Source organism: Passer domesticus, chromosome 1 (assembly GCF_036417665.1).
Source record: "Passer domesticus isolate bPasDom1 chromosome 1, bPasDom1.hap1, whole genome shotgun sequence".
NCBI lineage: Eukaryota > Metazoa > Chordata > Aves > Passeriformes > Passeridae > Passer > Passer domesticus.
The window spans coordinates 62,227,342-62,239,388 of record NC_087474.1 but is presented as its reverse complement, the minus strand read 5'-3'; positions in this window follow the sequence as shown (position 1 = coordinate 62,239,388).

Here is a 12,047-nt window from a genome sequence, read left to right as displayed (position 1 = left end):
TATCCTGATCCATTTGGAATTTCAGCAGGCAGCCGGCCACTCCGGGCCACCAAGCCCTGGACATGAACCATGGCCTTTCCCCAGAGAAACAAAAGTCACCAGTCCAGGTTCCTGATGTCAGTTTGCAGGAGGCACTTGGCACTGTCAAACCAGCCGCAGTTGCCTGTGGGGGCACCTTGCATCTGGGAGGTATCCTGATCCTTTTGGAATTTCAGCAGGCAGCCTGCCAGTCCGGGCCACCGGGACCCGGACAAGAATAATGGCCTTTCCCCAGACAAACAAAAGTCACCAGGCCAGGTTCCTGATGTCAGTTTGCAGGTGGCACTTGGCACTGTCAAACCAGCCACAGTTGCCTTGGGTGGTACTTTCGGTCTGGGAGGCATCCTGATCCGTGCGGAATTTCAGCAGGCAGCCGGCCACTCCGGGCCACCAGGCCCTGGACATGAACCATGGCTTTTCCCCAGAGAAACAAAAGTCACCAGGCCAGGTTCCTGATGTCAGTTTGCAGGAGGCACTTGGCACTGTCAAACCAGCCACAGTTGCCTGTGGTGGTACTTTCGATCTGGGAGGTATCCTGATCCGTTTGGAATTTCAGCAGGCAGCCTCTCACTCGAGCCACCGGGCCCTGGACATGAACCATGGCCTTTCCCCAGAGAAACAGAACTCAGCAGGCCAGGTCGCTGATGTCTGTTTGCAGGAGGCACTTGGCACTGTCAAACCAGCCACAGTTGCCTTGGGTGGTACTTTCGGTCTGGGAGGCATCCTGATCCTTTTGGAATTTCAGCAGGCAGCCGGCCACTCCGGGCCACCGTACTCCGGAAAAGAATCATGGCCTTTCCCCAGAGAAACAAAAGTCACCAGGCCAGGTTCCTGATGTCAGTTTGCAGGAGGCACTTGGCACTGTCAAACCAGACGCAGTTGCCTCTGGTGGTACCTTTCATCTGGGCGGCATCCTGGTCCGTTCGGAATTTCAGCAGGCAGCCGGCCACTCCAGGACACCAGGCTCAGGATATGAACCATGGCCTTTCCCCAGAGAAACAAAAGTCACCAGGCCAGGTTCCAGATGTCAGTTGGCAGGAGGCACTTGGCACTGTCAAACCAGCCACAGGTGCCTGTGGGGGCATTTTTCATCTGGGAGGCATCCTGATCCATGCGGAATTTCAGCAGGCAGCCGGCCACTCCGAGCCCCCAGGCCCTGGAGAGGAACGATGGCCTTTCCCCAGAGAAACAGAACTCAGCAGGCCAGGTCGCTGATGTCTGTTTGCAGGAGGCACTTGGCACTGACAAACCAGCCACATTTGCCTTGGGTGGTACTTTCGGTCTGGGAGGCATCCTGATCCGTGCGGAATTTCAGCAGGCAGCCCGCCACTCCGGGCCACCGTACCCCGGAAAAGAATCATGGCCTTTACACACAGAAACAAAAGTCACCAGGCCAGGTTCCTGATGTCAGTTTGCAGGAGTCACTTGGCACTGTCAAACCAGACGCAGTTGCCTGTGGGGGCATTTTTCATCTGGGAGGCATCCTGATCCATGCGGAATTTCAGCAGGCAGCCGGCCACTCCGAGCCCCCAGGCCCTGGACATGAACCATGGCCTTTCCCCAGAGAAACAAAAGTCACCAGGCCAGGTTCCTGATGTCAGTTTGCAGGAGGCACTTGGCACTGTCAAACCTGACGCAGTTTCCTCTGGGGGCATTTTTCATCTGGGAGGCGTCCTGATCCGTGTGGAATTTCAGCAGGCAGCCGGCCACTCCGGGCTACCAGGCCCTGGACATGAACCATGGCCTTTCCCCTGAGAAACAAAAGTCACCAGGCCAGGTTCCTGATGTCAGTTTGCAGGAGGCACTTGGCAGTGTCAAACCAACCACAGTTGCCTGTGGTGGCACCTTCCATCTCGGCGGCATCCTGATCCATGCAGAATTTCAGCAGGCAGCCGGCCACTCCGGGCCCCCAGGCCATGGACATGAACCATGGACTTTCCCCAGAGAAACAAAAGTCACCAGGCCAGGTTCCTGATGTCAGTTTGCAGGAGGCACTTGGCACTGTCAAACCAGACGCAGTTACCTGTGGTGGCACCTTTCATCTGGGAGGTATCCTCAACCGTGAGGAATTTCAGCAGGCAGCCGGCCACTCCAGGCCGCGGGGCACTGGACACGAATGATGGCCTTTACCCAGAGAAATAAAAGTCACCAGGCCAGGTTCCTGATGTCAGTTTGCAGGAGGCACTTGGCACTGTCAAACCAGCCACAGTTGCCTGTGGGGGCACCTTTCATCTGGGAGGCCTCCTGATCCATGTGGAATTTCAGCAGGCAGCCTGCCACTCGAGCCACCGGGCCCTGGAGAGGAACCATGGCCTTTCCCCAGAGAAACAGAACTCAGCAGGCCAGGTCGCTGATGTCTGTTTGCAGGAGGCACTTGGCACTGTCAAACCAGCCACAGTTGCCTTGGGTGGTACTTTCGGTCTGGGAGGCATCCTGATCCTTTTGGAATTTCAGCAGGCAGCCGGCCACTCCGGGCCACCGTACCCCGGAAAAGAATCATGGCCTTTCCCCAGAGAAACAAAAGTCACCAGGCCAGGTTCCTGATGTCAGTTTGCAGGAGGCACTTGGCACTGTCAAACCAGACGCAGTTGCCTCTGGTGGTACCTTTCATCTGGGCGGCATCCTGGTCCGTCCAGAATTTCAGCAGGCTGCCGGCCACTCCAGGACACCAGGCTCAGGATATAAACCATGGCCTTTCCCCAGAGAAACAAAAGTCACCAGGCCAGGTTCCTGATGTCAGTTGGCAGGAGGCACTTGGCACTGTCAAACCAGCCACAGGTGCCTGTGGGGGCATTTTTCATGTGAGAGGCATCCTGATCCATGCGGAATTTCAGCAGGCAGCCGGCCACTCCGAGCCACCAGGCCCTGGACATGAACCATGGCCTTTCCCCAGAGAAACAAAAGTCACCAGGTCAGGTTCCTGATGTCAGTTTGCAGGAGGCACTTGGCACTGTCAAACCTGACTCAGTTTCCTCTGGGGGCATTTTTCATCTGGGAGGCATCCTGATCCATGTGGAATTTCAGCAGGCAGCCGGCCACTCCGGGCTACCAGGCCCTGGACATGAACCATGGCCTTTCCCCAGAGAAACAAAAGTCACCAGGCCAGGTTCCTGATGTCAGTTTGCAGGAGGCACTTGGCAGTGTCAAACCAGCCACAGTTGCCTGTGGTGGCACCTTCCATCTCGGCGGCATCCGGATCCATGCAGAATTTCAGCAGGCAGCCGGCCACTCCGGGCCCCCAGGCCATGGACATGAACCATGGCCTTTCCCCAGAGAAACAAAAGTCAGCAGGCCAGGTTCCTGATGTCAGTTTGCAGGAGGCACTTGGCACTGTCAAACCAGCCACAGTTACCTGTGGGGGCACCTTTCATCTGGGAGGTATCCTCAACCGTGAGGAATTTCAGCAGGCAGCCGGCCACTCCAGGCCGCGGGGCACTGGACACGAATGAGGGCCTTTACCCAGAGAAATAAAAGTCACCAGGCCAGGTTCCTGATGTCAGTTTGCAGGAGGCACTTGGCACTGTCAAACCAGCCACAGTTGCCTGTGGTGGCACCTTTCATCTGGGAGGCATCCTGATCCATGTGGAATTTCAGCAGGCAGCCTGCCACTCGAGCCACCGGGCCCTGGAGAGGAACGATGGCCTTTCCCCAGAGAAACAGAACTCAGCAGGCCAGGTTTCTGATGTCTGTTTGCAGGAGGCACTTGGCACTGTCAAACCAGCCACATTTGCCTTGGGTGGTACTTTCGGTCTGGGAGGCATCCTGATCCGTGCGGAATTTCAGCAGGCAGCCGGCCACTCCGGGCCACCGTACCCTGGAAAAGAATGATGGCCTTTACACACAGAAACAAAAGTCACCAGGCCAGGTTCCTGATGTCAGTTTGCAGGAGTCACTTGGCACTGTCAAACCAGACGCAGTTGCCTGTGGGGGCATTTTTCATCTGGGAGGCATCCTGATCCATGCGGAATTTCAGCAGGCAGCCGGCCACTCCGAGCCCCCAGGCCCTGGACATGAACCATGGCCTTTCCCCAGAGAAACAAAAGTCACCAGGCCAGGTTCCTGATGTCAGTTTGCAGGAGGCACTTGGCACTGTCAAACCTGACGCAGTTTCCTCTGGGGGCATTTTTCATCTGGGAGGCATCCTGATCCGTGTGGAATTTCAGCAGGCAGCCGGCCACTCCGGGCCAGCGGGCCCTGGAGAGGAACGATGGCCTTTCCCCTGAGAAACAAAAGTCACCAGGCCAGGTTCCTGATGTCAGTTTGCAGGTGGCACTTGGCACTGTCAAACCAGCCACATTTGCCTTGGGTGGTACTTTCGGTCTGGGAGGCATCCTGATCCGTGCGGAATTTCAGCAGGCAGCCCGCCACTCCGGGCCACCGTACCCCGGAAAAGAATCATGGCCTTTACACACAGAAACAAAAGTCACCAGGCCAGGTTCCTGATGTCAGTTTGCAGGAGTCACTTGGCACTGTCAAACCAGACGCAGTTGCCTGTGGGGGCATTTTTCATCTGGGAGGCATCCTGATCCATGCGGAATTTCAGCAGGCAGCCGGCCACTCCGAGCCCCCAGGCCCTGGACATGAACCATGGCCTTTCCCCAGAGAAACAAAAGTCACCAGGCCAGGTTCCTGATGTCAGTTTGCAGGAGGCACTTGGCACTGTCAAACCTGACGCAGTTTCCTCTGGGGGCATTTTTCATCTGGGAGGCGTCCTGATCCGTGTGGAATTTCAGCAGGCAGCCGGCCACTCCGGGCTACCAGGCCCTGGACATGAACCATGGCCTTTCCCCTGAGAAACAAAAGTCAGCAGGCCAGGTTCCTGATGTCAGTTTGCAGGAGGCACTTGGCAGTGTCAAACCAACCACAGTTGCCTGTGGTGGCACCTTCCATCTCGGCGGCATCCTGATCCATGCAGAATTTCAGCAGGCAGCCTGCCACTCCGGGCCCCCAGGCCATGGACATGAACCATGGACTTTCCCCAGAGAAACAAAAGTCACCAGGCCAGGTTCCTGATGTCAGTTTGCAGGAGGCACTTGGCACTGTCAAACCAGCCACAGTTACCTGTGGGGGCACCTTTCATCTGGGAGGTATCCTCAACCGTGAGGAATTTCAGCAGGCAGCCGGCCACTCCAGGCCGCGGGGCACTGGACACGAATGATGGCCTTTACCCAGAGAAATAAAAGTCACCAGGCCAGGTTCCTGATGTCAGTTTGCAGGAGGCACTTGGCACTGTCAAACCAGCCACAGTTGCCTGTGGGGGCACCTTTCATCTGGGAGGCCTCCTGATCCATGTGGAATTTCAGCAGGCAGCCTGCCACTCGAGCCACCGGGCCCTGGAGAGGAACCATGGCCTTTCCCCAGAGAAACAGAACTCAGCAGGCCAGGTCGCTGATGTCTGTTTGCAGGAGGCACTTGGCACTGTCAAACCAGCCACAGTTGCCTTGGGTGGTACTTTCGGTCTGGGAGGCATCCTGATCCTTTTGGAATTTCAGCAGGCAGCCGGCCACTCCGGGCCACCGTACCCCGGAAAAGAATCATGGCCTTTCCCCAGAGAAACAAAAGTCACCAGGCCAGGTTCCTGATGTCAGTTTGCAGGAGGCACTTGGCACTGTCAAACCAGACGCAGTTGCCTCTGGTGGTACCTTTCATCTGGGCGGCATCCTGGTCCGTCCAGAATTTCAGCAGGCTGCCGGCCACTCCAGGACACCAGGCTCAGGATATAAACCATGGCCTTTCCCCAGAGAAACAAAAGTCACCAGGCCAGGTTCCAGATGTCAGTTGGCAGGAGGCACTTGGCACTGTCAAACCAGCCACAGGTGCCTGTGGGGGCATTTTTCATGTGAGAGGCATCCTGATCCATGCGGAATTTCAGCAGGCAGCCGGCCACTCCGAGCCACCAGGCCCTGGACATGAACCATGGCCTTTCCCCAGAGAAACAAAAGTCACCAGGTCAGGTTCCTGATGTCAGTTTGCAGGAGGCACTTGGCACTGTCAAACCTGACTCAGTTTCCTCTGGGGGCATTTTTCATCTGGGAGGCATCCTGATCCATGTGGAATTTCAGCAGGCAGCCGGCCACTCCGGGCTACCAGGCCCTGGACATGAACCATGGCCTTTCCCCAGAGAAACAAAAGTCAGCAGGCCAGGTTCCTGATGTCAGTTTGCAGGAGGCACTTGGCACTGTCAAACCAGCCACAGTTGCCTGTGGTGGCACCTTCCATCTCGGCGGCATCCGGATCCATGCAGAATTTCAGCAGGCAGCCGGCCACTCCGGGCCCCCAGGCCATGGACATGAACCATGGCCTTTCCCCAGAGAAACAAAAGTCAGCAGGCCAGGTTCCTGATGTCAGTTTGCAGGAGGCACTTGGCACTGTCAAACCAGCCACAGTTACCTGTGGGGGCACCTTTCATCTGGGAGGTATCCTCAACCGTGAGGAATTTCAGCAGGCAGCCGGCCACTCCAGGCCGCGGGGCACTGGACACGAATGAGGGCCTTTACCCAGAGAAATAAAAGTCACCAGGCCAGGTTCCTGATGTCAGTTTGCAGGAGGCACTTGGCACTGTCAAACCAGACGCAGTTGCCTGTGGTGGCACCTTTCATCTGGGAGGCATCCTGATCCATGTGGAATTTCAGCAGGCAGCCTGCCACTCGAGCCACCGGGCCCTGGAGAGGAACGATGGCCTTTCCCCAGAGAAACAGAACTCAGCAGGCCAGGTCGCTGATGTCTGTTTGCAGGAGGCACTTGGCACTGTCAAACCAGCCACATTTGCCTTGGGTGGTACTTTCGGTCTGGGAGGCATCCTGATCCGTGCGGAATTTCAGCAGGCAGCCGGCCACTCCGGGCCACCGTACCCTGGAAAAGAATGATGGCCTTTACACACAGAAACAAAAGTCACCAGGCCAGGTTCCTGATGTCAGTTTGCAGGAGTCACTTGGCACTGTCAAACCAGACGCAGTTGCCTGTGGGGGCATTTTTCATCTGGGAGGCATCCTGATCCATGCGGAATTTCAGCAGGCAGCCGGCCACTCCGAGCCCCCAGGCCCTGGACATGAACCATGGCCTTTCCCCAGAGAAACAAAAGTCACCAGGCCAGGTTCCTGATGTCAGTTTGCAGGAGGCACTTGGCACTGTCAAACCTGACGCAGTTTCCTCTGGGGGCATTTTTCATCTGGGAGGCATCCTGATCCGTGTGGAATTTCAGCAGGCAGCCGGCCACTCCGGGCCAGCGGGCCCTGGAGAGGAACGATGGGCTTTCCCCTGAGAAACAAAAGTCACCAGGCCAGGTTCCTGATGTCAGTTTGCAGGAGGCACTTGGCACTGTCAAACCAGCCACAGTTGCCTGTGGTGGCACCTTCCATCTCGGCGGCATCCTGATCCATGCAGAATTTCAGCAGGCAGCCGGCCACTCCGGGCCCCCAGGCCATGGACATGAACCATGGACTTTCCCCAGAGAAACAAAAGTCACCAGGCCAGGTTCCTGATGTCAGTTTGCAGGAGGCACTTGGCACTGTCAAACCAGCCACAGTTACCTGTGGGGGCACCTTTCATCTGGGAGGTATCCTCAACCGTGAGGAATTTCAGCAGGCAGCCGGCCACTCCAGGCCGCGGGGCACTGGACACGAATGATGGCCTTTACCCAGAGAAATAAAAGTCACCAGGCCAGGTTCCTGATGTCAGTTTGCAGGAGGCACTTGGCACTGTCAAACCAGCCACAGTTGCCTCTGGGGGCACCTTTCATCTGGGAGGCCTCCTGATCCATGTGGAATTTCAGCAGGCAGCCTGCCACTCGAGCCACCGGGCCCTGGAGAGGAACGATGGCCTTTCCCCAGAGAAACAGAACTTAGCAGGCCAGGTCGCTGATGTCTGTTTGCAGGAGGCACTTGGCACTGTCAAACCAGCCACAGTTGCCTTGGGTGGTACTTTCGGTCTGGGAGGCATCCTGATCCTTTTGGAATTTCAGCAGGCAGCCGGCCACTCCGTCCACCGGTAGCCGGAAAAGAATATTGGCCTTTCCCCAGAGAAACAAAAGTCACCAGGCCAGGTTCCTGATGTCAGTTTGCAGGTGGCACTTGGCACTGTCAAACCAGACGCAGTTGCCTGTGGGGGCACCTTGCAACTGGGATGTATCCTCATCCGTGCGGAATTTCAGCAGGCAGCCGGCCACTCCTGGCCACAAGGCCCTGGATATGAACCATGGCCTTTCCCCAGAGAAACAAAAAACACCAGGCCAGGTTCCTGATGTCAGTTTGCAGGAGGCACTTGGCACTGTCAAACCAGCCACAGTTGCCTGTGGGGGCACCTTGCAACTGGCATGTATCCTCATCCGTGCGGAATTTCAGCAGGCAGCCGGCCACTCCTGGCCACAAGGCCCTGGACCTGAACCATGGCCTTTACCCAGAGAAACAAAAGTCACCAGGCCAGGTTCCTGATGTCAGTTTGCAGGAGGCACTTGGCACTGTCAAACCAGCCGCAGTTGCCTTGGGTGGTACTTTCGGTCTGGGAGGCATCCTGATCCGTGCAGAATTTCAGCAGGCAGTCGGCCACTCCGTCCACCGGTACCCGGAAAAGAATGTTGGCCTTTCCCCAGAGAAACAAAAGTCACCAGGCCAGGTTCCTGATGTCAGTTTGCAGGTGGCACTTGGCACTGTCAAACCAGCCACAGTTGCCTGTGGGGGCACCTTTCATGTGGGAGGCATCCTGATCCATGTGGAATTTCAGCAGGCAGCCTGCCACTCGAGCCACCGGGCCCTGGAGAGGAACGATGGCCTTTCCCCAGAGAAACAGAACTCAGCAGGCCAGGTCGCTGATGTCTGTTTGCAGGAGGCACTTGGCACTGTCAAACCAGCCACATTTGCCTTGGGTGGTACTTTCGGTCTGGGAGTCATCCTGATCCGTGCGGAATTTCAGCAGGCAGCCCGCCACTCCGGGCCACCGTACCCTGGAAAAGAATGATGGCCTTTACACACAGAAACAAAAGTCACCAGGCCAGGTTCCTGATGTCAGTTTGCAGGAGGCACTTGGCACTGTCAAACCAGACGCAGTTGCCTGTGGGGGCATTTTTCATCTGGGAGGCATCCTGATCCATGCGGAATTTCAGCAGGCAGCCGGCCACTCCGAGCCCCCAGGCCCTGGACATGAAACATGGCCTTTCCCCAGAGAAACAAAAGTCACCAGGCCAGGTTCCTGATGTCAGTTTGCAGGAGGCACTTGGCACTGTCAAACCTGACGCAGTTTCCTCTGGGGGCATTTTTCATCTGGGAGGCATCCTGATCCATATGGAATTTCAGCAGGCAGCCGGCCACTCCGGCCACTCTGGGCCCCGGACAAGAATGATGGCCTTTCCCCAGAGAAACAAAAGTCACCAGGCCAGGTTCCTGATGTCAGTTTGCAGGAGGCACTTGGCACTGTCAAACCAGCCACAGTTGCCTCTGGTGGTACTTTCGGTCTGGGAGGTATCCTGATCCATTTGGAATTTCAGCAGGCAGCCGGCCACTCCGGGCCACCAAGCCCTGGACATGAACCATGGCCTTTCCCCAGAGAAACAAAAGTCACCAGTCCAGGTTCCTGATGTCAGTTTGCAGGAGGCACTTGGCACTGTCAAACCAGCCGCAGTTGCCTGTGGGGGCACCTTGCATCTGGGAGGTATCCTGATCCTTTTGGAATTTCAGCAGGCAGCCTGCCAGTCCGGGCCACCGGGACCCGGACAAGAATAATGGCCTTTCCCCAGACAAACAAAAGTCACCAGGCCAGGTTCCTGATGTCAGTTTGCAGGTGGCACTTGGCACTGTCAAACCAGCCACAGTTGCCTCTGGGGGCACCTTCCATCTCGGCGGCATCCTGATCCATGCAGAATTTCAGCCGGCAGCCTGCCACTCTGGGGCCCCCAGGCCATGGACATGAACCATGGACTTTCCCCAGAGAAACAAAAGTCACCAGGCCAGGTTCCTGATGTCAGTTTGCAGGAGGCACTTGGCACTGTCAAACCAGCCACAGTTGCCTGTGGGGGCACCTTTCATCTGGGAGGCCTCCTGATCCATGTGGAATTTCAGCAGGCAGCCTGCCACTCGAGCCACCGGGCCCTGGAGAGGAACGATGGCCTTTCCCCAGAGAAACAGAACTTAGCAGGCCAGGTCGCTGATGTCTGTTTGCAGGAGGCACTTGGCACTGTCAAACCAGCCACAGTTGCCTTGGGTGGTACTTTCGGTCTGGGAGGCATCCTGATCCTTTTGGAATTTCAGCAGGCAGCCGGCCACTCCGTCCACCGGTACCCGGAAAAGAATGTTGGCCTTTCCCCAGAGAAACAAAAGTCACCAGGCCAGGTTCCTGATGTCAGTTTGCAGGTGGCACTTGGCACTGTCAAACCAGACGCAGTTGCCTGTGGGGGCACCTTGCAACTGGGATGTATCCTCATCCGTGCGGAATTTCAGCAGGCAGCCGGCCACTCCTGGCCACAAGGCCCTGGACATGAACCATGGCCTTTCCCCAGAGAAACAAAAAACACCAGGCCAGGTTCCTGATGTCAGTTTGCAGGAGGCACTTGGCACTGTCAAACCAGACGCAGTTGCCTGTGGGGGCACCTTGCAACTGGGATGTATCCTCATCCGTGCGGAATTTCAGCAGGCAGCCGGCCACTCCTGGCCACAAGGCCCTGGACATGAACCATGGCCTTTCCCCAGAGAAACAAAAGTCACCAGGCCAGGTTCCTGATGTCAGTTTGCAGGAGGCACTTGGCACTGTCAAACCAGCCACAGTTGCCTGTGGGGGCACCTTGCAACTGGCATGTATCCTCATCCGTGCGGAATTTCAGCAGGCAGCCGGCCACTCCTGGCCACAAGGCCCTGGACCTGAACCATGGCCTTTACCCAGAGAAACAAAAGTCACCAGGCCAGGTTCCTGATGTCAGTTTGCAGGAGGCACTTGGCACTGTCAAACCAGCCGCAGTTGCCTTGGGTGGTACTTTCGGTCTGGGAGGCATCCTGATCCGTGCAGAATTTCAGCAGGCAGTCGGCCACTCCGTCCACCGGTACCCGGAAAAGAATGTTGGCCTTTCCCCAGAGAAACAAAAGTCACCAGGCCAGGTCGCTGATGTCTGTTTGCAGGAGGCACTTGGCACTGTCAAACCAGCCACATTTGCCTTGGGTGGTACTTTCGGTCTGGGAGTCATCCTGATCCGTGCGGAATTTCAGCAGGCAGCCGGCCACTCCGGGCCACCGTACCCTGGAAAAGAATAATGGCCTATCCCCAGAGAAACAAAAGTCACCAGGCCAGGTTCCTGATGTCAGTTTGCAGGAGGCACTTGGCACTGTCAAACCAGACGCAGTTGCCTGTGGGGGCATTTTTCATCTGGGAGGCATCCTGATCCATGCGGAATTTCAGCAGGCAGCCGGCCACTCCGAGCCCCCAGGCCCTGGACATGAAATATGGCCTTTCCCCAGAGAAACAAAAGTCACCAGGCCAGGTTCCTGATGTCAGTTTGCAGGAGGCACTTGTCACTGTCAAACCTGACGCAGTTTCCTCTGGGGGCATTTTTCATCTGGTAGGCATCCTGATCCATATGGAATTTCAGCAGGCAGCCGGCCACTCCGGGCTACCAGGCCCTGGACATGAACCATGGCCTTTCCCCTGAGAAACAAAAGTCAGCAGGCCAGGTTCCTGATGTCAGTTTGCAGGAGGCACTTGGCACTGTCAAACCAGCCACAGTTGCCTCTGGGGGCACCTTCCATCTCGGCGGCATCCTGATCCATGCAGAATTTCAGCCGGCAGCCTGCCACTCTGGGGCCCCCAGGCCATGGACATGAACCATGGACTTTCCCCAGAGAAACAAAAGTCACCAGGCCAGGTTCCTGATGTCAGTTTGCAGGAGGCACTTGGCACTGTCAAACCAGCCACAGTTACTTGTGGGGGCACCTTTCATCTGGGAGGTATCCTCAACCGTGAGGAATTTCAGCAGGCAGCCGGCCACTCCAGGCCGCGGGGCACTGGACACGAATGATGGCCTTTCCCCAGAG